The sequence below is a fragment of the Ischnura elegans genome, chromosome 7 (genome assembly GCF_921293095.1).
Source record: "Ischnura elegans chromosome 7, ioIscEleg1.1, whole genome shotgun sequence".
Classification (NCBI taxonomy): Eukaryota; Metazoa; Arthropoda; class Insecta; order Odonata; family Coenagrionidae; genus Ischnura; species Ischnura elegans.
The window spans coordinates 91,557,513-91,583,759 of NC_060252.1; the positions used below are offsets into that span (position 1 = coordinate 91,557,513).

General features: G+C 37.7%; 1 protein-coding gene across 1 annotated transcript in view; it reads right to left on the reverse strand.

The window, feature by feature from the left end:
- The window catches only part of LOC124162335 (ras association domain-containing protein 10-like), a 419,294-nt gene that overhangs the window by 228,786 nt on the left and 164,261 nt on the right, over positions 1-26,247 (reverse strand). The window lies entirely within an intron of this gene.

Here is a 26,247-nt window from a genome sequence, read left to right on the forward strand (position 1 = left end):
TGTAAATAGGTCACTAAATGGTAATGTGTTGAGCAACCATTGCTTTGAAGGGAAAACTTAAAGAGTGGCCCTAATTATAGTCGTGAATTTGATGAAAGTTAAAACTAATTGAATTATTCATGACATTTTATCCTTAAACTTATCTTTATTCTCGAAAAAGCTATGTTAACTTCATGGCTAAAGAAATGAAAAAAAGCATTGAAAAGTATTTGATAAAAGGCAGTTATAGAAAGGTGTATCAGCCTTCGATTAATAGCAGAAAATTTTATTTAATGCCGATAATGTAGGACATAGGGTTCAATTATAGGCAGTTTATTGTAGAATGAAGCGGCATCAATGGCAAATTCCCATTGGCTGAAGCTGAAGTGTTCAACAGTAAATGTAAATGACCTTAGCTGAGGGACGTCCCCTGCAAATACCAACAGTACCAATACCTCAGACATGGTCAGTGTCAATAATCTCCTCTCTCCAGTCAACAACAGCGTCTGAGTCAAACAGAGGGCTGTGAGAGAGGCAGAGGATTTGTGTTTTCCTTTCAAGTTGAGAGTTTCATCGGCTTGGAATTGGTACTGACTCATGAGCACATATCTTTGTTGGCAACCGAAGGCTCAATGAAAGAGTATACCTTGAAGGTATACATGGATGAAAGATAGCTACGGGTTAGGTTACAAGATTTGTTTCCCCAACCACCGATTAAATTCTAATTATTTGCCAGGAATATTTAAACTAATTAAAAGTTGGTTTCTGTAGCAAACTAATGGCTTTGTGAGTTTTAAAGTTTGGTTCTCAAAATACTAGAATTAAATGCTTGCTCGTGCTAATGTCTTTTCCCGGATGGGCAACCTTTCTACAAAAACCTATACTGGAGTAATTTTATTTATTTTCATCTTATTTTATTTTTTTTAGAAAATTATATTCCCATAAACTAGGAAATAATATTTTTTAAATCTGGCGTTGGCTTTGTATATAATGAAGGTTTTAATTATATCGATTTTGCGTGTAAAATATTCAAAAGATGAAACGCATAAAAATAATCGCCATAATTCTATGACAAGCATTGAATTACCAGCAATATTGAGTACAGAACTAGATCTGACATGAAAATACTAGTTTCTTGGGCGAGTAATATAAGTACACCGGTTAGAGTAGGATTACATGCAGCATTATGTAAATTGCCTTAGCCTGTATCTTCTCCAAAATAAGAAAAATTCCCTTAAGTTTTAAAGAAGCCATCATCACTTTAAAGAACGCTTCCCTCGAGTTTTTCCGACTGCATAAATTATTCCGCAATAATTTATGTTCTCGGAAATCTATTTCCCCTCTTGATGTTTCGGTATCATAACAAACTTCGCAAAATAGGGGATGGCTAGATTAAAATAAGAAACTGAATTTTGATTATATTATTAGACTGCATTACGTTTTACATGATACGAATACTAAGAAATCGTCTTCATTTTTACTATAGGATGTGTCTTACATTTATATTTTCGGCATGGAGTGTATCCTGCTATCAAATATTCCCATTATCTTAACCTTAAATTTCTGCTGAAAATGCCTCTACAGTGGAAAATCAATTTTCACCTCTTTTTGCTCGTACCAAAAAGTTCTACTTCTTTGTTGCAAGCAATTCAATATCGCCCGCCAGACGAAATTGAAGTACTTCGTGGAAAATTGAGCCTAAATATTATCTATGTATATTGCAAGTCGCTCTAGCCTAATAAATCCATTGGAAAATCTCTAGAAAGTAACTACGTGAAACAGATTTCTACATTGTTAGCCCCACTCCAAATTCATTCATGATAAATAATAGAAATAGCTTTGGATTACCAAATTACAGTTTTCGCTTCATACATGAGCTTACTTATGCATTCAATTTTCCTCAAAGTATTAATTATTATCTCATTAAATATTATAAACAAATTTGTCGTTATATTTCAAACCTGAGCAAAAATAATTATTCCATGAAAAAAGCTACTCCACGATCAAACCATTCGAATTTTCCATTATTTGGGCGAGGGAATATTTGCATCCGATTTATAAATAATTTGAAATTAAATTCTTCTCATGAGGATATGATTTATTAATGGAAATATTTCCCACTAAAGCATTTTGTCAACTGAAATTGCAATGCTACCGAATTAATTAATCATTTATACCCGTTAAATATTCTTTCTCACATACAAAAAGGATTTATATTGAAGTGAATTTGTTTTCTTCTCATTATGCTCATTTTTGTGGCCAATTTTTTAAACATACTGAAACAATATAAACAACAGATGGACGTTAATTATTCCGGGAAAAATCAAAACTGAATTTTTGAATAATTCACTTGCCAAAGTGAATGCATTTAAAATTCGCACGATGACTTTAAATGACCAGAAATAATTTCCTCAAGGGAGAGAAGATATTTATAATTTACAAATTGCGGTCCACATTTTAATGTTTAATGCAGAAATATTCTGGATAACGTATTAATGAGGTATAACAGGTATGTTAAAAAGCATAAATTATTCACGCAATGCAGTTGCGCAGTGAGGAAAATAATAACACTTGGTATTTTGAGCACAAAATATCATCAGTCCTAGGACAAAATAATATAGAAATAATTCTGTCCTTATTGATCACCAAAATATACTACTTTAATTCTCCATTACTATAGCTATATTTTCTGTAGCTTTCAGAAAAGAAACTGATAAGTACCATTTACAGCCAAATCTTGGGCTATCTATGCGTGAAAAACTAATAAATTTTTTCGAGAGAAATTTAAGATAAATTTCAAGATAAAAAGTATAGATTCTTATTTGAATATGTTTGTATTTCGAATATAATTTGAGGAAATTCATCTTCAACAGTAATTTGTAATTAGCTTAGAAATTAGAGTATTTTCAACGCCAATATCTTTCATGGGACTTAATTCAGGATCTATGCAATATCTTCCATCACCCACTGTTTGATGAACCAGCAATTTTTACCATTATCCATTCGCTACATTTTTGTAAAACTTCTGTACTTGAGTAACTGATTAGCTGTTTGCTCCAGCTTCCAATACTTTACACTGCCAAAAAAAATATTTAACCATTGAACGTAAACGTGTTTTTCCATGTGGCTGGGTCTTAGGAGAATTTTTCATCAAGAAAGGAAGTCATCATAGGGAGATAGACGTTGATACTATGCTAGGTCTTGGCTTGGCAAGCGCTGCAATAGTTCTGCGGCAGTGAAGATAAAAAGGATGATGGAATATTTATTATTTCCATGAAAGATTTTAAGCCGTATAAGGAAAGGAGCAGCTTAGAGAATTAACTTGATTCCCTATTCCAATACGCGTATTTTCTCTCGCATCTGTGCTCAGGGCTCGGAGCCACGATTTGGCTTGCATCATAGCCGTTGTGGGCCGCCGAACGAGATCAATCGACAGGACTTCAAAATCCGCCGCGGAACAAGACAACTTCTATGGATTTGGTTTTCTATACGAGGGGGGAGCAACCAGCTATATTCTCCTTTGTATCTCTTTCTTTTGCCCATGACGTCAACGGAGCTGATGGGGCCTGGTTAAGCCTCGTCCTTTGATTTTGATATACGCGACGCTGATTATCATTCAAAGCCGAAATATGAGGTTTCCACGTGGACCTGTTCCACTACCGATGGCAAAGTTGGGTTATAATAAGAAAGAATCGTAGTCAAAGAGAGTATATTTATTAATTAATAAAAATGTTTTGAAATATTATCTAAGATTCTACGATAGATGATTATATTTTTTTAAATAATCCATCCATCCAAATACTGAGTGGTTATATTTTTAAGTGGATCCTCCTTTCATCTGCTTGAGCCAACTGTAATGCAATTCTTATTTGCTTACATTAATTAAAGGAATTGCGATATTTGTTACCTCCTTGGGTGGATTTATCCGATTTTTTTCAGATCTAATTGTGATATTTAACCTGTATGGATGTCGTTTATGACAGCATAACTTCTTTAAATTACAAATAGTTCGTTTCCTTTGAGTTGCGTAGTCGAATATGTACCTCATTAAAAATTAACTTTGTCGATCGTAGGCTGTCGTTTATCGCCACCTTTGAGGTACTGGTGAATTGGCGTACGAGCCTGTAGACGGTAAATTCAACGGCGTTCGTTTCTCCTCCCTGCTTGCCCTTCCGTCCCTGGTATTCGCTGGCTGTGGCCCCGGTAGAGTGGTCATCGATTTGCCCCCAGGGACCGGCCAAATGCGAGGTCAAGGGCTTCTACACACTACACAGCGAAGCATCTATTTATCCTCATAAGCGTCTTGTGTTCCGCCATGCATCCAACATGTTAATCTCTAGTAGGTACAGCCGGAGAACTTAAGCCCGACTACCTAGAACATCTTTCCTGCAATCCCTCAATGAAGATCAAACTCAAAAAAAAATCCTCGTCTTCTTTCGCTCCAAATTCAACCTTATTAGGTGAAAATTTCCTTGAATTTAAGATTATCAGCCAAAGCTGGTGATGGGGTTTTACAGGATGAAATGCTGAGAAAAAAACGTCTTTTTTATGAAAATAAAGGCCCCTATGTTTGTTTTCGAGTTGTTGAGACGGTGAACCCTTTTTATGCATTTTTAATTAAGGAATTTCAAGAGAGCAATTATCGAATAATTGAATTCATCAACGTGATATTGAATGATCCAAAGTAAAAAAATAAGCAACTGATATACTCAGTCATAAATTTAGCGAAAATAATCGTAAATATGAGGTTAACTCATTTTACTTTTAGATACCTACGTGATAGCTATTGTAAAAATATGTCGAATGAATCAAATTTCAGAAAGTATGACTTTTATTTCCTTAACAATGAGAGTGCCGATACATAGGTTGCCTTTCTGCGTAAAAATATTGACATTGGATTTTCAACAGGCGTCTTCAACTGGAATTTGGTGACTTCTGTTAAAAAAAGAAAAAAATCATATTTATGAAGTCAAAATACGAAATTGCGATTTACTGACACCACAAATTATCTTACCATGGTTAAAAAATTACTCTAAATTTTAGTCAGGAAGTTTCCGTTAGCAATAAACAATATATTTTATTTCCGATTTATTGGAATTAATAATATCATTAATAGGAAACAATTTGATGTTTCAATCTCTTAAAGATAAATTATTGCCCAGATAGGAGAATATTTTTTATTAGTAAGTAAATCGTAAAATTGTTTTGCCAGAAGCAAATTTGATTCATAAAGTTTTTTCTTGGGGAAATTACATTGAAGTATATGTGTATTTAGCTCGCAAACCTGAAGGTTGCTGCGCATAATGTTGATGGTTCAAAATAAAATTCCCCATGAATACTCTGGAAAGAGAGAAATTGCTAATTAAACCCACGTTTTTTTTCCGAAATTAACGGGCTGATTCATAAGCCTCAATTCTCGTATGGGTTTATTTTGGAGCGCTTATATGTCATGGCATCCGGTTACTTAGAGACGGAGAGAATTGGGATTTTACGGTTTGCCGAAACAATTTTCACATACGCATTTACGACCTGGAATTTTACAATGTCACGGTTCCCACTTCTTACCTGTTCAACTCATCCTATTCATGTGATAAAATTACCTCCGCAAACAAATGACAGCATCGTATCACCTTCTGAAAACAGGGGAAGAGGTAATGGGAATACAATAAAGATGGGAATAAAGTGAATGAGAATTTTCAACGGTTGAGTCACAAAGCTGCTACAAGCAGGGATATTTCTGGATTCTAGGTGGGAGAGTGATATGGGCCGTCAGTGTGCTATTTTACAAATAGTGTATTAATTAATTGATGTGAGCAATAAATTGTTTGTAGAATATAGCTAAATCCCCCTATTTATTTTTTTGGTGAATTTAGATGCTTGGGTGAGTTTTTGTAGTCCTCATGAAGATCCACTATATTTAACTAATACGTTAAGTGAAATTGATACAAAGTTTATGCCTTTTACTCTTCGATAAATAATTCACCACTAAGATATTTTTGTGACTATCAATACATTTACGATTCATAAATTAATTTAAGATAGACCAGGTGGCTTAGGTCAACCAACGCACTCTTAAAGACTGTGAGTATGAAAGCGAATGGAATTTTTCCATTAATGATTCGATTGCAAAAAAACTCTAACAAAATAAATGAAGCAAAACTCATGTCAGTGCTCTTTGGATATTGTTATTAAAATCATGGTTTAATTTTTCACCATACGGAATCAGATTTTTTTCAATCTCGCTGCTTTCACACACGTAGAATATATTCGCAATTGAAATTTCTCGCAATGTCAGTGTACTTGAAAGAAAAGCCTTATTAAAATACTAGAAAAATATGTTACGTCGACTACCTCAAGCGTGGAAAAAAACGGAGAGGTATATAGAATATTTAATCGAAAAAAATATATTGACTTCCCTCTGGAAAAAATAAAGGAATTATCGCTACATAAGTTTTCTCGAACGGGGGGGAAAATCCAATTTTCCGATACACCAACGCCATAAATAAAAAAATGGCCATTGCATTGAGATGTTCGCAGTGAGGCACCGAATGAATTATGGAGAAATGCAGATATATATGCGAGGTGTTTGCTAAGGAGTCTCTTACAGCCTAGAAACACTTCTCGCACGCCGGGGAGAAATTTTCAAGTCGGAAAGGGTGTGCTCAACCAAAAGGAAAATGCTAACATACAAATGGAGATCTGCACACGTTTTGATAACTAGAAGATTTTGGAAGAATGATTGTTTGCTATATAGTAATTTCCACCAAATCGAGCTTCAACCTACCGCCAAGCTTTTTCATCAAGTGAAGCCAAGAAGCGTTTGATAAATAAGTTAACACTTAGGTTTCAATTTTGTCACAGTTAGTGTATTTACTATTTATGAATAAGTTTAAGAGAGACCACATAATTTAGACCGCTTTTGAAGACATTCAGTTCGAAAACGAATGGTATTTTTCCATCCATGATTCGATTGCAAACAGTCGTTTCAAAACAAGGATTTCCCGTTTCATGACAACAAAAAAATATCACAGATAACGGAGCAAGGTTTTGACTCCCAGGTGTCTCTTACGAACATGAAAAATGGCTGGAATAGAAGTACCTACCAACTTGCGAGTTTCACTCAGCTTACATCGCTGATACTGTTTTCATCCAAGTGATATGCAGTGAGCCGAGCTGTGTCCACCAAACGGACTCAACCCTTCAAGCTAAGCGCTACCAAAATGCGGTGCAGTAGTGCCCATGGATGAAGGGAGGCGCTGTAAACATTTCCCTGAGGGCTCGCCGCTTTCTGTGGAGAGTGGCTTGGGGCCGTAGCCAGCGTATTTACCGGCCCTGAATAATCCCACGCTCCCTTTTGACGCTGAAATCTTCAACGAGAATGAGTGGCGCTGTTATTACGGCAGCCACTTTAATTAACGCGGAACATAAAATGACGGACGAGATGTCTAGAAATTTAGTATTACGCACATTACAATAGAGGATTCTTCAGTCGGTCTGTACATTCTACATTCACCCACCGTGCACATAATTGGATGCACAAAAGTCATCTTTGATGACTCTGACGGGCAGAGTGATTCAAATTTCACGGGTGAATAAGCTATAATCAATTTTTTACGCCCATAAAATTCTGTTGGAAGTCGTGAAATAGCGATAGAAAAGAATGAAATACCACACATAAAAATGATTTTTTTTAAACATTCGGGCAGGCACTCGTCCTCAGTGTATTCCAGCCAAAAATCAACAGTAATACCATACATATATTTTATAATCGAAATAAAGACAATAAATGACAGATATATGGATATAAAAACTGGTATTCAACCCCCTTATAGCCAAGGGCCGATACAGCGGTTAAGGCTGCATACCAAAGTTGATGTTCTTGATGATGAGATCCATCAGATTCGTAACTTTAAATTGCCATTCCTCACGATTGTAAATATTATATATCGTAGTAACAAATGAAAATAAATGAATCGCTCTGGACTCATCGCCGGGAATTTTTGGTGACCGATTTTTATGCGTCATGAGTGACGACAAAAGCTTCAATGGGACCAACTGGCGCCTCTTCTATTTAGACCTCTTGGTAAATAGCGATAGCTGAGCTTTGAGGGAACTGACACCTAAGTAAAATTGTATAAGGCTGGAATATTTCAGTGGTGGGAAAACCAGTGAATTATGTGATAAATAATACTTTTTTAACTTGAAACAGTTAGCTAGACCTTTCCCTCATTCTATCAAAACTGAAATACATATTTATTTTTAATTGTTATTACAAAAAATAATGGCTACTTTATTGGCACTTATTGCCCATAGCCATGTTACGGCTACCAACCACGCTATATTGACTATAATGAAACACCCCTTGTATCATATAAAAATTCTTTATGATTTGTTTAAATTGTGGTAATAACTATCTTCAGGACTTTAAATTCATTTGGGGTCCTGAAATAAGGATAGAAAAGAAAAAAATGCCATTAATTGAAGTGCTGTTTTTAAACATTCGGATAGAGACTCGCGCTCAGTGTATGGCATCCAACAGTCACCAGTCACGCCAAAAGTGTGTTTTATAATCGAAGCAAAGGCTAAAAATGGCTGAAATATGGAAACAATAACTAGTGTTAAACTCTATTACTACTAAATATTACTGCTAGTACTAAAACTACTTGGGTTGGCATTAATATCCCTTGATAGGAAGTCAACAGCCGTAAACTTGCAACTGCGCCACCTCGATTGCACAAGAGGCTGCTTTTGGCCAGCAGCTACAAAACTTTTATTTATCCGTAAAGCACCACAATAGAGTGCGTTGATCTAACATGAATCCAAAAAAATAGAAATTGTCTCATGATGCCTAGGTATTTATGCAACCATTGACATTCATTTACAAAACAAAACCGGGGTCATGGGTGTAACTGCGATTCTCGGACCTGTCCGCTTGCGTTACGTGATTGCTGAAATAGTCGTTATAAATCACTGGAAAGTGGCTCCCCCGGAAGAGCAGACCGCCGCCGCGCCGTGATGCATGATGGGAAAGGGACGCGCCTTCGAACCGTGGTCCATTTCCTCGTCTCCGCTGGAGACGGCGCGTGCCCAGTTTGTTAGGTCGCCATGGAAACCGCAGGGGGTTTGGGCAGATGAAGAATGGGGTGTTTTTTTCCGTCCAATTTCAGGACTGGAAGGAATTCGTTAATCTTCTTTTTTTAAACATTCCCATGTTGACGTTGGATTTTTACCCGCTTCTCATTTGTTTCCTCTCCATTTCCTGTAAACATCTGTTATCTGGAAGGACTATTGCCAAGGAGCTGTGGGAATATTTTGTGAGTCTCCCAGTAGTTACGTCATTTTATCCACCATTAAAATGAAGGGACATGCATGTTAGTTGTGCTGAAAAATGTTCTTATGAGCAGATTGCAAGCATGTGAATTATGGGAACGGAAGGATGACCTCGAGGAGCTCATTGCACGTAAAACCTCAAACCTGAGATTTTCTCCAAAGGGGAAAAGTGCCCCCCGATATTTTGAGAAATAAAAAATATACACTTTAAGTGCATCCAAAATTATGTGTTTTCCCAAAGTTTCAGACCTCAAAAATGGAAAATAACCCCAGAAAAAATTGAAACACGATTTTCAGTTTTTTAAAGCATATCTCCAGTTTTTATTTTTATAAAATCTTTATCTTGATTTTAAAATGTAAATACAATTACGTTCTAGCATTCTGATTTTATTCAAAAATTTTTAACCGAAAACTCAGCTTTTACATAAGTTTGAAAATTTCAAAATTAAATTAAAAAATTTAGGAAACAATGGACACGCCGAAAAAAATATATGTTGTTACTCCTACCCTAAGGTATAATCTAAATTTTTTTTCAGATTTTTAAAATTGGTGAAACAGGTTCAAAAACACAAATAACTGCTTTGCGCCATTTGCATATATGTATTCCAAGAGGATATTTGATTTGATTGTTGAGAGCAACGATTCTTGATCAATTTCTAATATTATTGATTAAGAATAAACATTAACATAAACAATGCCCACCACACTTAGATGACCAGACCAGGCTGCGTCAATGACCAGAAGTGTCACTAGAATATCTTTACTTTAAGGAAGATAATTTAGGTTTACTAGAGCAGAAATATATTGTTGCATGAAACATCTTGCTGGAAAACAATTCAGAGAATGGAATTTCGGGCTGACAGAGATTAAAAATGGTTGGCAATATGTAACGTCATGTGCCTGCCAAAAATTTATTTTTATTAAATGCAATATGCATAAGTCACTTGAAGCTTATTCATAGATCCAGCATGCTTTCTAGCTATCACAAAATTACAGCTGGTATACTATTAAGCTACTAGGATTCGTAATTGATACGATAGCTAGTATACTACCAGAGCTACTTGATTCGTCATCGATCTTTAATAAGACTACTATACATTGGCCAGTCACATATCGGTCAAAAGTTGATGCTTGAATTTTAGTTTTCTATTATAAATTAACAATGACGGTTGTTTTAGCCATGTAAAATTATAAAAAATGGATTAAATGATTGATACTCGGGCTGAGCCGTTATTGATGAAATATTTTACTTATTGGTGAGAGAGATGTTTTTGTGAATGGCGTTTAACTGTTTACTTATACGTATATGATTGAAACCGAGGTTACGTCGCATATTGGACGATATTCATAAAATACTCGCGCAGAGCCTTGGAAACTACGATGCCCCAAGTGAAGGCCTTTAATGAGAAGTTAAGGGCAGCTCATTCCCGCACCAAGTCTTGGCCCCGTCTCTGCCGGGCAGGGGTGCCCTCCGTCCGGGCCGCGAAATTGGGGCGAATATTAAAATTTAATGCGGATGGGAGGGTGGGTGGCCAGGGGGACGGGGGGGGAGGGCGGCGGAAATGGCTGTGGAGCCGTCAGCGGTGAATTCGGGGTGTTGCTCCTCCATCGCTCGCCGTGGAAGACCTTCCGGGCGGCGCAAAAAGCAATGAAAAATAATTTCCATTAAAAATATGAAACAAGAATGAAATATTCAAGCAGAGACGGGGCTGTATGGCAAAAAAATATCCACCGAGGTCCACCCAAAGCCTAGTTCTCTAAGAATTTTTATTTATTTGCGTGGCCTTACTTTTACCACGTAGTTCTAACCGAGTGTCATGTGTGGCTTCCATTAAGAATGCTAATTTCAAACAGAAAGGGGCCATACGGCAAAAGTTGTCCACTGAGGTCTAGGCGAAGTCTATTTTTCCATGTTTACGAAGCTTTATATTCGCACTAAGTCAGTTAGCTCTAATAGAAAGAACTGTTTTCACAAACAAATTTATGTTCTTTCATTGTTGGAATTTACGAAACCTGTAATATTCTCTGTGGATTTACTTTTATTGTGTACTTCTACCCAAGGGATATGTTATACAGGTATGAAAAGTCCAGTTCTTTGGAAGTGACTGAATACATCATATATTGCTCAGGAATATTTTCCATTAATGTCAGCCGAAACCTAGTCCGCGAATATCTGAGATGTTTCCTTATCCAACGACACTCTATTGCTCTAAAGAGAGAGCGTTTTCTAAAAAGGCGTTCGTTTTTGGAAGGTATGTAGAGATAATGTTTGTCATATACCTCCACGATTTACTTAGGAAAGAATTCTCACCCCTTCTATCATGTAAACAGTATGAGCGTTTATGGTGCAAAATGTTGGCCCCAAAACCAAAACGTTTTCATGAAGAGTCATGAGGAGCTTTCATAGTACTACTAATCTTTACTTCTCATTTAGTATAGCCGAAGTTAAAATCGAGAATTTAGTTGTAGTGGTCAAAACTCGTTGAAATCGATATCGAGGTTCGAGTTTCGATTCAAACTGAATTTTCCAACTTCGGTATTAAACATTTCGTTTGATCTCAGAAGCGTCTTCACTTGCCTATGATGACGTCATCCGTACCTATTTTGTGCGCGACTTTTCTCTGAAGCCGATAAAATTGAAAAGGCAACTCAATCAGGTGATATTTCTTAAAAACTCTAGTGAATCCGAATGGTTTAAAGTGTGATCCTGAAACTTTAATGTGCGTGTATTTGTAAAATTTTACTGGTAATAATTTAAGCATGTGTTCTAAGTAGATTTTTTTCTACAATTAAAATGTGTATTTTGAGTGTTTTTCGAATGGATTATAAACATGGTTTGAAGTACTGTAATAAAGAACTGCCGGTTTTTTCGATTAATCGATCTTTTGGTACAAGTTTAGATTTTTGTTGAAAAATCGATCTTTTCATTTCGATTTAAAATCGATTTCGACCGATATTTTTCCATCACTAGTCTCATGAGTCGAGTGTGCATGCGCAACCCGAAACAACTAACCCGTGAAAACCATGAGATCAACTGCCTGGGCATATCTGTTGACGCATATACTTTCGAAGCCCCATTCATGTTCGAAGCCCCATTCAGTAAACAGTTGAGCAACAAAGTGCGCTCTGATCCGATTCTCACCGCTCTGCACGCCGGAAGCGATTCGCTTTCATCAGGGCAGAGCGAAGCATCGCTTTTCGTGTTCGTAGTGTCCGCCGGAGTTTTGCCTTCCTTCCCCCTGCGAAACGTTGTAAGCGGCCGTGTAACCGGAAATCACACATTAATCAGCACTGCAGCAGCAAGATGTCCGGGGCAGCAGCGTCTTGTCTCTCGGACGGAAGACCCTCATATCCTATGGCGAGGTGGACGTGAGAACCGCCGACGGGTGAGACGTCTGAGACTGACGGCGTCTGGGAAGATCACGGGAGAAAAGGGGTTTGAAATTGGAAGTGAGAGTGCATTGCGGAACGACCTTAGGGAGCAAGGACAAAAAATTTGAAGAGGTTCAATGCCAGGAGATACAGACGATAGGCGAGTGTCACCTTGGCAATCAAAACCAAACGAAAGTCAAAACCAGTAAAATTTCAATGTCTTCATTCCCGAGAGCGAAGTGTAGAGACGAAATGGACTTAAACCCGGGGTCGACTTAAATCAGGGTCGACACGAATTCAGAGCCTAAACTACTTCGGGTCGAAACTAAACTAAAACTCTGAAACAAAACGGAACGCAAATAATGCTACGGGCTGAAGGGACCACGTGCTACACCCTTGAACAGTTTAATTTCGACTCACACACCTAATACGAAGTATGGTTGAATGAACTAGAGGTTCGACCTACTGCCTTTAGTTGCAAAGGGTATTCATATTTTGACCAGAAACAGGATAACGGTGAACGCAAACTAACCATTCGATTTTTAAGCTCGATGTTTTAACCTCTCTACACGTATTGCAAGCGCAATTGGTAGAAAATTTTCTCTTTTTTCTCCTCCACTCAACTTCTGGGATCAAAACTCACCTATGAGCAGCCGAGTTTCGATTAATTTAGTTTCGTTCCTGGGAGTAAAGTTTCGTCCCGGTTCGAAACTTAACTTCTTAGTGATTTTAATTTCGTGCGAGACCGAAACTTAACTTAGGCCTCGTATTTTCTTTTCCCTCCGGGGAGAAACGAAACATTTTCGTTTCGTTTCAATTGCCATCCCTGCTTTGGTGAAACGGTTGCGATCCCGCCCCGTGGATCCGGGTTGACATCCCGGCGTAGGCGGAGATTTATCAGGAGTTACCAAATAATAATTAATATATTTATTTCACTGCCCAAAATTTACATCTAGATACATAGAGATAACCAGCGAAATCAGGCACCCAAGAAGATACAATTATGTAGGTGTTGCCATTCAATGAAATTAAGGCAATGCTCGGGAGCACACTTTAAAAATTATTTTTCAACAAAAGTAGGGTATCTATGACTCATCATGGTAAAATGTGTCCATACATAATGAGTAAAATGAATAAAAATTATGAATAAAATAAAGAATGATGAAATTCTTCTTCGAGTGCGATGGACACTTCACGCATAGAACTAACTACGCAAAATCATAACAGGATTGCAGGATGAAAGATCTGAGAATAACAAATAATAATGGAGGGAGATAGTTACATATCCTGTATCCTTGGTGTTCCTGGCATTAAATAATAAGATATGAGAAACATCCCAAAATCATTTGAGCAACAGAGAGAAAAATCCATGAAAGTCTCGAAAATACATTAAAGACTATCTTACCAACTGATTTCGATGAAAATAAAGAGTAATAAGACTAGCGGATGAAATGAAGATGAATGAATGCATAATAACAAATGGGCTCAGTAATTAAAGCCCTGAATTCCAAAATCAGACCTCGAAAAATAAGAATATCCCTGGCAGGGAAGGAATAAAGTGTGGGACGATTAAAAGAACATATTTTGGAATAAAAAAAACTGGTGTTGAAAATTCGAAATAAAACTAGCCAAATAAAACACTTCCCGAAATGATGGAAATATGGTATTTCAAATAAATCTTAAGCAATAGAAATACCTCCATTGCACAAAATTTTACCGATAGTATACATAAAGCAGTATTCCCTTAAGAATTTTCGTTAATAGCAAGGGGAGATAAGTTAAGGGGAGTCGCGACACCAGGTTTCCATCCGACCTTCATGGCGTACATGACCTAATATGTCAGTCGTTAGCTTCTAATATTTATACCGACTAACAGTACGAGGCTCGAATGTCATTGAGTTTGCAGTAATGTGAGTGTTTAATCTGTGTGTCTCTTTTCAACTAAAGTACGGTTATTTTTCCATTTATACGATTAAATACAATTGCATTTGTCATTAGATCCTTAAAAGATCTCAGAATTTAAATTTTGCCTGTCGTGGTTTAAATTATAAGCTGAATAACGTAATTTGATAGGATCTTATGATGTGACAATGCCTAAATATGTAACCTTAAAGCTAAAATTCAGCGACCAACGAGTAAGGGCAGAGAAGGACTGACTTCTCAACGCCCTTTGAAGCTCCTGGCAGAGCCTTCTACGAAACCATCAGACAGTATGACTCCGAAGATTTGGCTTGACGGATCGTCAAGATTTTCATCTGCTGGACTGACTTCTCAATTTCGGTTCTCGTACTTTCCCGGCACCATTATTCAAAAATTTCAAGGACATGGCGTTAAAATGACACTTTTTTTGAGGTAGTAAAATTTCTAGATCCTCTTCAACAGCACCTCAGGACATAATCTGTAACCGAATCTGAGTGCAACATAAAGCGGTCATTATTGGAAACCGTAATTCTATCCGAGGATGCCTGCCGCATTTTCGGCAAAACCATAGTCTTCAATATGATTGGACGCGGGACCACACTCACGTAACTTCCGGGTGATTCGAGCCCATATCGATTGGAAATGCATAACATCGCACGTGCCCAGATTCCAATACGATCGGCCGGACTGCGGTCATTGTCGACCTCAATAATGCGTGACAAACCATCGAATCGGAGATCGCACTTTATTGCCTCGGCTACGGGATGGGCTCTTCATTCCTAAGCATTCCGTCTCGCCGGCGCCCTCAAGCAGGGAATTTGGGCAATCACCGAGCGCGTGCCTTGGAGAACATGGCGCTGAAGCGTGGGATGGAAATTATTTTTACCACGTATTGAATCCTTGCAGAAGCTGCTGGTACATACAAGTTCACTCTCAGTAACTCAGTTTTACCACTTTAAGCTTAGTGTGGATTTATAAATGTTGTAACAATTCTTCGTATGTAAAACAATGGGATTCAAATAATAGTGGACAAAAATTCTTGTTCACGACACGAAAATAAATAAAAGGGTCATGTAATTGAGATAGTGACGTTCGGTCCAACGCGTTGTTGCATCTGATGTTTCGTCAAGGGTACTTATGGTGATTGCATATTGTGTTAACTTTATTTGTAATGTAATGGTAAAATGAGTTGGGAATGGAAGTCTAGACCACCAGGTTGACCCGAAAATAATCCTGTTATTATCGACTATTCCGAGGTAATAAAAATAAATCTAATGGAGAAAAGAGAACAATATGAAAAAACATTCTTTTGGGCTGTTCATTTCAATCGATCAGAAATATGTTCTATTGGAATTGATAAGAGTTGAAGTCTTCCAGATCTGGCGCTGTCGGTGGGAATAGAAGATTTAATCGGCCGATTGGGTGAGAAACTTGGAAGTGTTTTAACAAGTAGGAGAAAAATAGAACTTAGCGGCTTCATACACAAGAGGAGGAACATGTGGATTCGTCATGTCATATAGACATAATGGAGAGAGAAATTGATGGATAAGTCCTTCGAGGAAGAACAAGAAATTCGCTCTTGGGCAGACAAAGGGAACATTCGTAAGTAATAAGAACGTTAGAGATTTGAAAAACAATCTTGAGAAAGGGAGATATTGATGGAAAGGTTCCCCAAGGAAGACCAAGAGATATGATTTTAGTTCTACTATAGAAGGAAATAAGTCTTGGTGAGAAATATGTCTAGTGCTGTATTTGTTAGTCTCTGAGAAATGTGCATTTTTCTTGCCATATGGCTTGTTTAAATGTGTAGTATTATGTTTATTTTTCATCTTATATAAAGTCAAAACTTGATCAATATGTCACTGCATCTCAAATGCAGAAATTGATATAATGCTAAGAAAAGTTTCCAGGCTAGAGATGCGGTTAAACGTGAAAGAGGAAAACAAGGAAGTGAAGGAACTAGTTTGGGAATAGGAGAAATGCGGGGCCGCAGCGTATTAATAAATAGTTTGCGAAATGCAGTTAGGAAAGACAAGGTTGGCCACAATATTGCTCGTGGCGAAAAAATTCACGACGAAGATGCTGAGTTTCTAGCAGCCAGACGATTAGTGTGTGCCATTCATTTACATACGGATTGCTCTTCTAAATTTCATGAATTACACAAAATTCACTCAATATTTTGGGTAAGCAATATACTTGGGCTATAATAAAAAAGAATTCTTTGCAAAAATAAAAGAGCTCCGAAAAAAAGACACAACGGCCCATTTGATCCGGGGAGCTTCCAATGTTGCGTATTCGCAACGTTTCACCAACGGCAAACTAAAATCAATACAAATATAAACTCGATAATTTACCTTATTTGAGTCTTCTTAATGCTAATTTATCAAAATCTTTGGAATTTTTGAGTTATTAACATGCTTGGGATTTGATGGGTTAAGACTGCTTGAGATATGTATACTATGAATGGAAGGGACTATTGGCATTATTCGACTCCTGTATCCGGTGCAGCGGGAATAATATTCTTGGTAGAGAGGAAAAGGCGATTGGACGTGCATAGTGGTTGCGGTTTCCCGTAGGATGAAGAGAGAGAAAGAGAAAAAGATGAAAGGTGCCTTTGTGGGTGTGATGAGGAACTTCACCCTGGCAGCCTCCGTGTTGCCCGGCAACGCTCTCATCGGCCGCTCCCACGTGGAGCGCTCATGAGTTAAGGCATAAAATGAGGGTGAGGGTTGGGGTCAATTTGACGCTCGACTTGCCACCCCAGCCCTTTTTCCTCCCTCGCACGTAACAACCCCCTTAAGCACATATCCGCTGCCCAAGGCAGGTCGATCCCGATTTCCACCTGCAGGAAGCGACTTCCTTTATTCTACTAAGGAGACATCAGGCCAGGGCATGTTCCTAGCAAAATCGATGACAAAAACGCACCTCATGACATGGTATGAAGTTAAAGTTAAAATGTTGCGTACGAATGGAGAGTATTTTCGTCATTTAGGCGCATTAACTTAAACTATTTGAAAACATACAATAGGTATAGTACATTTTCGGTTGTTGTCCGTTACTTATTATGAATGGACGGATCGTTTTGTTTGATGTGAAAGTTATATTTTAAAAATTAGCTTTTAAACCGTGATTAAGCCAGAGGTAGTTCGCTCAAATTGGCATATTTTCAATCTAAACACTTCAACCCAAGTACATACGTCGTTCCTCTATATTTGAATTCCTCGGTACTAAATTTATTTAGATAAATCCTAATTTATGCCATATATTAGAGATCCTTGTATCTAAGCGGGTTGCTCGCTTGGCTTTTGCTCGAAGGAGAATGAGTTCATACCTCCGGGAAAGTCTTAGGACACCCTTGGAAATGAATCTGCAAATCAGCGTAGAGTATGAGGTGCCCCCCACATGCACTGAATTAGTGTCAATGTCACGCCTGTGGCTTAGTCCAGGGTGACCCCTATCCTTACGTATCACAGCCAACCTTAGGGTTAAATAAATGGATGAGTGAGTATTAAATCATAACAACTTTACAGTCAAAATAATACGTTCATTTTAGTTCTAATGCAGTTGTTTTTCCACCCAAAGGCTGGAAGACTCATGTTACTCTTTGGAAATGCTAATCTCTTTAAGTATCATTTCCGAAATCAATGCGTTATAAATCCGAGTATTTTTAAAAATTTTGTGGGAGCTGAATGATAAATTTTCGTGGAAATGATGTAAATTATGTTTTACGCACCATATTCCCTAAAAGGACACATTAGTGGCACTCAACTGGTCCTACTATATCTTTTTCTTGGCGTATGACCAGGTCAAAGTATGCAATACTATGCTGAATTTTCAGGTTACATAAGTTAGAAAAATTTCACTGGATCTCATATGCTAAACTTAACTTTTGATGAAATACTGAGATAAAAATTCCAATCTACAGATGCGGTTAAATGTGCATAAAGGTCTGCTTTAAATGTTTTTGGAAATTTTAAAATTGCAGCTTAAGGAAATGAGCCATGAACAATGGAGAGTCGAGCAGTAGTGATGCGTCCTCTTAATATTGGCCTTTTAATTCACCCTCTGACTTTGGGAACCTTACTTGCCTTAGTATACCCCTCACTCCCTTTTCTTTTCGTCTCGCCTTTACCTATTATCCCACTCTACCTTATCCCATTGTGAGAAGTTAGTGGGGTTGAAGACAAGGGTGGCGCTGTCGTTAGGGGTTGAGGAACATCCTGTTGTAAAGTAGGCTATTCTCCCATCCAGTACACTTACGAGACGGAAAAAACTGAGGTCATTACGCGCTCGAGAGACGATCAAATTCATTGAACAGGAACGTGACATTTAGATGACATTTTCCATAAAATAATGGACGGAAAGTTAAGGTAATGTAAGCAACTAATATGCAGGGTAGGAGAAAAATCTTGTTTGAAGTAATTTGTATGCATATTTTCCCTTTGCGTTGGGTTCCGTACGGAATGTCCGAAATTTTCATACTAATACATGGAGCATTGACGCATGGATTTTCAATTTTCTTTTCCAATGATCAAAAAACACCGTTTATCACCACATCAGAGCAAAACATTACATGCAGAAGCATATAGATCTGACTTAAAAAAATAAAATTTGGGTTAGTTCCCGCATTGAAAGGCATGAGGTGTCATTGTATTCACCAATTGAATGGTTAATTCCTAAAATTATATCAATGAACTTGTCTAAAATCACATATTTTATGAAGCTGCAATTAAGTTTGACGATTTTATCAGAAAAATAGGTCCAAAAATAAAGTAATATCATTAGCGCAGCAATCTCAAGTACTCATAGTGACGTGACATACCCATTTTCCTCGTCCTCTTCCCAATTCTGCATGCACAACTAGAGTTCCCATTGTCCTGCATAGCGCGACGTGCTCCGGCCTAATTTCCACCGTTTGCGAAAGTCGTGAACGTAAGGTTTTCGCCGAGAGGAAGATTTCATATGCGAAGCTGCAGCGTTGAAATTCCAATAACGTCTCTTCCACAATGAGGCAATGTGCAAGCACCGCGTGTGTGTCTCGGCCACTCAATTACGAGTCTCGCGATGCAGAAGAGACGCGAACCCTTGGAAAACTCAGTTTCCCTCGGCCTGCACGTTTTAATTACTCCCCCATAATGGACCACACGTGCTCGCGGTCCGATAAGAGCCCCTGAGACTTGAGGACACGTAGCAATGACAAAAGGAGAATACCCACGTCGCGAATTGGTCCGGCTTCGCAAGAATCGCTTTGTTCTCCGCCAGCGAGCGTCCGAGTGATTATTATCGTCAAAGGTCAGTTTTAATTCGCTGATTGCAGCAAATTGCAGCTTCTTTCCCTCTTGTTGGACTCTACTCAGTGTGCTGCGGTCACTAATTGTCTTCCATATCAGGCCAAAAATCGGCGGCAACGAGCCAAAAATGAATTGAATTTATCCTCGAACCGGAAGACGATGTGCTGTCCTTGGCGTAGTTTTTCTTGTTGATCTCACTAAATTGCCATTAACTCTTAAACGTAGAGCGCTCAGAGAAAGTGAGACTCCTTACCAGTGGGTTCGATAACCTTGAGATGTAAGTGAAAGGGAATTGCTATTTCAACATTAAATTCCAAGTATCAGAGTCAATTCTTAAAGGCATCTGTAAATGGAAGGCAAAAATGCTCAAACAGCTGTGCACTATAAAAGTAGATGTTACCAAATGCGAACAATGAGGATATATGAATTAAAATTGACATTTTAAAATGAATTTTTAATGCCTATATCCAAGACATGATTCAAACTCTATCAACAGCGCAAGACTTTAGAGAATGAAATAAGGCTTTATTCACGTTCACAATTCTCTCATAAGTAATTTCACTCAACTTCTTATGGCACAGTGAAGGGAGAATTTAATAGGAATGCTGGATTAAAACTCGAAGACGACAAGATAAATCCTTGTTATTTGATATTTTCGACTTTAGATGTCTCTAGATTGGAGCTGGATAACTTAAATCACTTACCGGCGTTTTGTGAGCATATATTTTTCAACTGTTGTCGTGGAAAGGCCTTTACACCATGGCATATGCTATAGCTACAGCACAGATATCCTCACTTTACGGATAAGATCATATCGAAAAACAATCAGGAGGAATGGTTCCATGAAGTATTTTCTATTTTCCCAAGCAAATATTTTATTATTTAGCACAAATACACGTAAAATCATCAGCTTAATTTAAAATAATACTGGTTGAATTTTATAAATCTTAGTGGTAATGGAATATTTAGTCAAACATACTGTTTTTTGGTATTTATGAAAATTTAATTTGAATAACTCATTTTCGGTACCTAACGGCATTAACTATAAACGCGATGGTAATTTTTAATTTTGCTACATGAAAACAGTACTGATATGTTGATCAATCTTGACATAAGGAATCTTTATCTAGTACGATTGGATGCAGGGTGATACGATGAGTTAATAGCACAATCACTGTGGGGTTATGATGAAATTAGGAGTTCGAGTGTGTGATTCAAAATTGGACGCTAAAATGTAAGAGAAATTTATGCGAATTACGCCAATTAAGGGTCCCCTCTCGTATAAAAAAATAAAGTCATCGAAATTGTGAATAATCGTGATGAGAGAGGTCTTCGGCACGTTTCTGCTTACTTCCCCGAAAAATTGTGAATCACAAAAAAAATTATGGGGCCGAGCAAAGCGAATATTATGGCCTAATTAAGGGTGAGCGTGAAATATGCATGACTAATGGATGCTTTAAAAAAATCTTTTCCGGACATAATTGGTGGTCGTCAACGAATTTTCATGCATTGTAAGTAGAACGGCGAAAATTACCCGATTCCATGCTATTCCGTGCCCAAATCCTATGGGGATTGTGGTTAGTGTGGTTGGGAGAAATAAGGTGCGAGAAGATGACACAATTAAGCAGTTCCCACGCGCGATAAACGAATTGCATCAACTCCCAAACCTTGGAAGATTGAGATGCTTATCACCAGATAGCGCTTCGGGCGCACGCACCATTGTGAATATTTCCTTTCGGAGCGGAAGCCGTTTCGCGTGCGCGCTGAAGAGTCGTCCCTTCTCTGCCTGGGTGTTGCGTGAGGATTAACGCGGCCTCTGCTCAGATGCCCTTAACGGAATCTCTCTCCACTGGAGAGGAAATTAATTTTAAAAATTGCAATGGTAATCTAACTGAATCGCTGTTGCCAATCAAAGGTTTTAGATATTTTAGGGTTCATGTTACGAAATTATTTCATTGCGTGGAAAATTTTGGCTGCCGGAAAGAATTTTTTTCGTAAAAACACGGAATCCGATAATAAAAGTTACCTAACGATTTAGTTTCTAATATCAGGTAAAGAATTACTAAGCATATAATAGCAAGAAATCGTTTTGGATTTACCAAGTTTATTTGAAGTAATCCATTGCATTTCTGCAGAATAATATTATTTATAATGAAACCATGCCTGCGCTAGACAGAAAATATTTATGAAGCTATAATTGTTAAAAGCATTTTATGTAAAAAAGAAAATTCCCTCCAGTACCTTATAAATTTTTGTTGCCATCTAAAAGGTCAATAAACTTAATTTTACTTACTACTTATCTTCTGAATTTAAATACACATTTAAAAGAAGAACTAAGGGTATATTTTCCTCCCTTTATTCAGGCAGTGCATCTTGTGAACTTTGAGAATATGAAATTAACGTTAGTTCTATATTTCCTATTTCAATAAAAACAGGCATTGTGCATTTCTTTCAGAACGAAGTGTTTTTAGGACTCATACTTGCAGGAAACTTTGATACTCAGTTCTCCATATAGCTTGCTTTCAGAACGCTAATTCGTTGTTATTTTGAACTGGATACCCCATATTTCCTCAACTTAAAACATAGGCAAATAGGACTTCACTGAGCACGTGTAAAGCCTAAGAAATATATCTAAAGATTAAAATTGAATTTGCGACAATGCTCACGCATATCTTGAGGTATCTTTCGCTTGTCCTTGACCTCGAAAGAAATACGGATAGGGTGCTGCCGAATTTCTCGAGGCACAATGAGGGAAAGAGACGCGATAATATCTGCGTAGTGATTCGTGGAAGGGGACCGGAAGCCGTGGACGTGAGATGCCGATCGCCAACCAACGGTGTCTGTCTTTCTCGCCTCGTCCACCCACGCACCAATATTTCCCCCCCCAAGCCTGAAGCTGATAGAGCCCTGTGCTTTGTCGAGTCGCCGGTGTCCGAGACGATTATCGGATGGATTCATCAGCAACGGGCTCGAAGCCAGAAATCGGCTTTCGAGTAAACCTGTGTGCCGACTGTACAATTGTACAGTGAGAAGCAAAGAGGTGTGAGTGACGAAAATTGAAATTTAGAGTTAACTCTATAACATGATGGGGGAAAAGCCTACTCTTTTTGTGGCAAAGAGATGTTAGTGGTATCTAGTAATAAAATAAGTTCCTTTATCCGGTTAAATATCTTCTGTCCGTTGCAAAATTCTGTCATCCGAGTTTTAAAACCCATGTATCAAAGGCCGATCCTTTGACTGAAAATTGTATACAATTTAAAAAATATTATATTTTGGCATTATCAAGTGGCGTGGCAAACTATTTTGATGATAACTACAATTTAATTTTGCGTTCAGAAACAGAATTTCGGAGTATTTTTTCTCTGGTGGTACTGGTTACAAACCTTTTTCCCCTCTTTTCCAAAAACATTTTTCTGCATATATTCTACCGTTCCCTATCATCTGTTACTGGAGAATAAAGTATTTAGTTCAGCACTCGGGATTTTATGGTCTCAGAATTAATCTGATAATACAGCATACTTAATGATTTATTTTTCTCCAGGTTTGCTAGAGCTCTATCGGCGAGAAAAGGAATTCCCACGATTAAATTACCGTCCCTACCATCAATTCTCGGCCATACTTCTATTCACTGGGAATCATGTGATTCCGCTGAGCACATTCCGCATATTTGGCATCTCCATTGAGTGTTTGTGTCCCTGTTAGTTTGGGGAATTGAGGTCCGCAGTGCTTCGGATTGAATAGAATGCCTATCTTACCAAACCAACGGCGAATCACAAAGGAGGCTCCCATCCCTTTCTTCGGCTCCTTGGAGCGCTTAGGGACCATGAGAGAATTATTCATAGATTCATCACCTCGCTGTAAATGTATTCATAATAATATAAATAGGTGATGAAATCAAATTTCTACGCAATGATGTGTATTTGCGAACCTAAAACAATCAGCAGCAACAAAAATGAAATCGAACTTTCTGCATGAAATTTTGGAAAAAATCCTTCATCCACCGATGAATTTGAAGAAAGCACCGTACAATTTGTATTTAAAGTCGCTTGTTGAATTTTTCTCTTGTTGAATATGTTCGTGAATAAATTATTCCGCTACATTAGGTGAAATAAACTGCATACGTGAAATAGTTTAATGAATTATTTCACTTTCTGAGACACGATTTAATGTTTAAATATGTGATTACATTCAGGACCTAATTTATAAACTATAAGGAGGTATAACAGTATATGGAATATAAAATAAAGAGTAACGACTTTGAGCAATTAATCTGTAAATCATATTATTGTGAGGAAATCATCGATATTCATTTCAATCAAGTACATGAACATTCGCGCGCAATACGCATGTGATAAGTTTTTTTTGGATGGAAAAATCTTCTCATTCATAGCTTTTTTTTTGCTTGATTTACTACCTCGTGAATCTGTTGGAATAATAAAAGGAAGGAAAACCGCGTATACCCGGGAGCATATTCCTATTCTTTTGTCACACAGAGTCAGCTGAAGTGAAAATTTTCAGCTGGCGGCGAAAGGCTCATAAAGTAGCTTGAAACTTACATGTACAATGCCATTCATTAACCATTCATTAGCAATTAACATATTTAGGAAAAAAGTGAGATCATAAAATTTTCCTTCAATAGTGTCTCATGAGGCAGACCCTAGTGAAAAACTCCCTCGATTTCTGCTGCGTGTTTTTACCCAAGCAGCAGCTTACAGTGAGCAATGGTTAAAGAATAATACCGAGGGAGGAGTTTAAATATTCACAGTACTTTCACACATTCCTACCAAAACATGACAAATCGGATTCAGCCATCTCATATATGTTTCTCTAGATATCCTCCAATTAATGATCAAATATCAATAAAGGATTTTATTAAATGCTAGATCAAACTCATGGTGGATAGTAATGGAATGACTTTTAATGATAATGAATGTTAATGAAATATTCTTTTTTGAAAGAGGGTAGGGGAATTAGAAAAATAATTTAAGAGTTAAATGAAAAACAAACGGCTCTAAGCGCCGGAAGGAGAACGGAATTAGACGAAAGGAAGCAATTAAAGAGGGGAATAAACATGGCTCATATCCGCGTTCTCGATTTGAGAGCATGACTTGGGAAATGTAAGCAGGTGGGAGTAGTGGGAGAGCTTCCCGAAACGCGAATTTCCGGCGGTTACCTCTGTTGAGAAAGGAGAGATGGCAGCACATGCGTTTGAATTAAACCCCCTCCCACACCCTCGTCTAAAGGCAGAGATAGCATTGCTTGAGGAAACGGGATGAGAAATTCAGGCAAAGAAACGTAGAGTATATATACAAGGGGCGGTTATGTGCGATATCACTTTTCGGGGGAAATTTAATCTCTCGGATGTCCCGCGTGAAGAGGGGAGGATTTTGAATCCTCCGTGTCTCCCTTGCGCTAAAGGCCTTCCACAAATCTAAAGGGATTCTACTCTCCTTCTGGAGTCGAATCCGCGTGGGTATTCGCCAACGGATTGAGGTCCATCCGAGTGGCATTAATGCGGCCAGCCTCAAAAGACGAATACCAAAAGCATTACTCGACTTGACCCTAGTTCAAAACAAATGTAGGGCACGTTTTGGCGAAGTTCCTATTTTTAAAGGAATTTCGATTGATTTAACTTCACTTTTGATGCTCCAGAATTTTTGACTTCCATCCCTCCTGCTAAGGTCATACTTTCATAATATTCAGCAGCTTGTGTAGGAATAGGGTAAAAATAAATTACAAAAAGTATTCGGTGTTTTGTAAATAAATTAATTAAAAGCAGAGGATTAATTTTCTAAATAAACTGCGTCTCACTGAAAAGGATAATCAATTGCAAGACAGCTAAGATATTTCTGAGGAAAAAAAACTATATTTTCTTTTTTTTACTCAACTGACGGATTTTAGGGTAGAATGTATCCCAAATTGACTTTAAGTTACATAATCAAGTACAATAGTCAATTTGGCGAAATCAAAGGTTTGGGAAATAATTTATCAAGCAATATAACCCCTCAGGATGTATTTTATTAAATACCCACAGGATGACACGTGAGTGTTGTCGGGCCGATCGGGTTGAATTCATTAAAAATATTTCGAACTATGAGTTATTTATATTGATGTCCCATATTTAATTTGTAATTCGCTCATTGAAAAAATTACTTTAGGCAATAACTTAAGGGGTAATGGAAGCAAGCAAGAATCGAAATCAGCGTCTCGAATGCGACCATCGATGGTCGCATTCGAGACGCTGATTTCGATTAACTACTAAACTGATAAATGTACTTAAGGCGTTTTTCATCTGTAGTGCTGATAGCGAATACCAAATAGCTATTGGGTTTCCTGTGCAGTAGTAAGAAAGCGA